The 3,325-nt window shown below is 34.1% G+C and overlaps 1 non-coding gene across 1 annotated transcript; it reads right to left on the bottom strand.

Annotated features, from left to right (window-relative positions):
* Window positions 1-2,998: 2,998 nt before the first annotated feature.
* On the bottom strand, window positions 2,999-3,105 carry LOC121216582 (small nucleolar RNA R71). The gene has a single exon (XR_005912763.1). It is a non-coding gene; the product is annotated as a small nucleolar RNA R71 (small nucleolar RNA).
* Between the last annotated feature and the right edge of the window lie 220 nt (window positions 3,106-3,325).

Raw genomic sequence — 3,325 nt, 5'->3', positions numbered from 1 at the left:
TTTCTATGGTTAATGCTAGGTGAAGCCTCTCTAGTACCTAACGCATCTTTAATCGATCACACCAAGGGTTGATTAAGAGTAGTTTCAGTTAAGAACGTTTCATAATTAGATTAAAATCGGTAGAGGTAGGGAGTCACTTCGTAAGTGATTTTACAGCCTAGCTATCGAGTAGATTTTCTAGAATAAGTTTGAGTCACGATTACTTGCGTTTGATGGATTAAGGAGTCGATAATTAAGCATCCTTTTATCCATTTGATTCTCAAATTCAAGTGTTTCCGATTTAAACTACTTTCGTTCATCATTTTCTTTAGCAAGCAACATTCAAGCAAACCCTCCATACGTGTGCGTATGTGTGATTTGCATTTAATTTTATTTCAAACTTTCTTTCAAATAGGTTTAAACAAGCTTCCTTGTGGGATTGACACCTTATTTGCCCTATATTACTAGTTAACATTGGTCGAGTAGTGGATTTAATTTGGTGGACGTAGCGACATCTCACCAATCCCAAAACAGAGTTTTAGAAAATGCTTACTCTCGGAACTTAGGTGAAAGCCCTAAGCTCCTAATTAACTTTATGTTTCACACATACAAGTGGTGACCATTGAACACTCACCAATTTGGTGAAAGCTTTTAAACAAGCTTCACATTTCCCTTGTCTTTACTTGTAGATGGTTCTATTAGGTTTGTAATTTCACAAACATACACAAGTCACTAAGAGCACATTAAAAGTTATACATAAACACAAGTGAACCAAGGTACACACATGCTAGTCCTAGTTCCATCTGTTGCAAACTTTTCTTAATTACTTCTAAACATCAACACAATAGAGAAAAAAAGTATTACCTTAAACCCTAAGAGCTAAGTTTTGGGTTCTTGTTTTCGTAAAAACTTAAAAAAAGAGAAATAAGTAAGTGATAAGTGATAAAAGTAATATATTTTAATCTTGTTCTTAATGCATTTTTGGATGATTATTTATGCAAATTGGTGAATTTTATGCTCTTAATCGTTTGAATTCATGTTTCCATACTTAAGAGAGCATTTGGAAGAAAAATGAGTGAAAAAAAAATAAAAATTAGACAAAAAGAATAGATTTCATGAGCCACACGAGCTGGGCCTTCCCACAAGGGCTAAACACATGGCTGTGTGAGCCACACGGGCTAGACACACGACCATGTGCTAGACCGTGTTGATTTCATGACTTGCATCCCCAAGACGCAGAAAAACGTAATTTTATGCTTTCTGGGCATTCTAAAGTTTATAAATACTAAATAGAAGAAGAGAGAAGGGGGCCATCAGAGAGTCTCGAAGAAAACAACTCGAAGAACACCATTGGAGCTAACTCTGAAGTGGATTTCCATCAAGATTGAAGACCTCCTTTTAATTTCTCTTGAAGTTTTTATGAGTTTTTTTTATTTCTTGTGGTTATTCTGACTTTGAGATATTTTTATTCACAATTATGAACTAATTCCCTAGATACCTAGGGAGGATGAACCCTATGATGAACTCTATTATTTAATTTATGTTTTACGCAATAAATACTTGATTCTTGTTCTCAGTTATGTGTGCTTATCTCTTGTTTTAGTATTTCCAAGATATTAATTCATGTTTAATGTGCTTAAATCAGAGGGGGGAAAATCTCTGTTTAAGAGTAGATCTAGCATAATTGAGTGAAGTTGCATGCAATCCTAGAAATAAGACGACATAAATCTACTATGTTAGAGTGAAATCTAATAGGGGAATTCATAAATCGAGTTAATGCAAAAATAGGGGTTTTAATTAGAAAGAAATTTCAGTTAATCAATTTAAAGTCAATTTCCCTTACTCTCGAAAGAGATATTAGCATAATTTAGGGATTTCTACAAGTCAAGATACTAAGTGAATAAATCATTTAAACCAGATTCAGAATAATAGATGAAGTCTAGGTGGACTTTTTCCTGGGTATTGTTGCTCTCATTGGTTATTATTCGATTATGTTCCTGATTCATTCTCTGTTAAGTTCTTTAGTTAGATTAATTTAGTAAATCTTAGTTTATAACAGTCACTCCAATTTGTCAGCTAAATAATAGGAAAACAGTAATTATTAATACTTTTAGTCCTCGTGGATACAATATCTTTGCTCACCCTAGCTATACTATTTATCAATAGGTGCACTTACATTCGTCATTTTTGTAGTAAGTAACGGGAAAACATATATCAAGTTTTTGGCACCATTGCCGAGGACTAAAGTATTAGGAACAGTTTATTTAATTTATCCATTTTAATATATATGTTTTTATATATTTGTTTTAATTTAATTTAATTTTTACATTTTAATTTTTCTTTTGTTTGCTTTTGGCAGATTTTTTGGTTTATGACTAGAAGAAACCCATCGGGACCATTGCTTTTCGATAGCGAAATTAAAAATACTGCTCATAGAAATTACAGAGAGATTAGAGAAGTAAAGCAGAACTGACAGAATATTCAGCTACCTCCTGCAGCTCCTGCTCTTCACACTATGTATGATTATGCCAAGCCCACTCTAAGTTGGGCTGAATCGAGTATTGTGAGACCAGGAAAATAAGAGGAAAACAATATTACTGAGAAGATAAGTGATAATCAGAATATTCAGCTACCTCCAACAGCTCCTACTCTTCACACTATGTATGATTATGCCAAGCCTACTTTAATTGGGGCTGAATCGAGTATTGTAAGACCGAATATTGCTGCAAACAATTTCAAACTGAAGCCGAACACAATTCAGATGGTACAATAGTATGTTCAGTTTGATGGTTTGCAAGATAAAGACCTAAATACTCATTTGGCCCACTTCTTAGAGATTTGCGATACTTTCAAAATTAGTGCTGCCACTGATAACACTATTCGCTTACAGTTGTTCCCTTTCTCGTTAAGGAACAAAGCAAAATAGTGGTTAAACTCTTTACCACGAAGTTTCATCACTACATGGGCTCAAATTATCGAGAAGTTTCTCTTGAAGTATTTCCCACCAGCTAAAACAGCCAAGTTGAGGAATGACATCTCTTCTTTTATGTAGATCGATTTAAAGAATCTATATGATGCGTGGGAGAGATACAAGGACCTATTGAGATGGTTCCCTCATCATGGGTTACTTTTATGGTTACAAATTCAAACCTTTTACAATGGTTTGAACCCCTTAACAAGGCAGTTGATTGATGCAGCAGCTGGTGGTACATTGAATAATAAAACACCTGCGTAACCTATGAGTTTATAGAGGAAATGACACTGAATAATTATCAGTGGCAAGTCATGAGGACGAAATCGATGAAAGTAGCCGATATTTTTAATCTAGATGTTGTCACCATGTTAT

The sequence above is a fragment of the Gossypium hirsutum genome, chromosome D04 (genome assembly GCF_007990345.1).
Source record: "Gossypium hirsutum isolate 1008001.06 chromosome D04, Gossypium_hirsutum_v2.1, whole genome shotgun sequence".
NCBI classification, from domain to species: Eukaryota; Viridiplantae; Streptophyta; class Magnoliopsida; order Malvales; family Malvaceae; genus Gossypium; species Gossypium hirsutum.
Note: the sequence above shows the minus strand (reverse complement) of the source record. Positions and strands in the feature narration are given on the sequence as shown.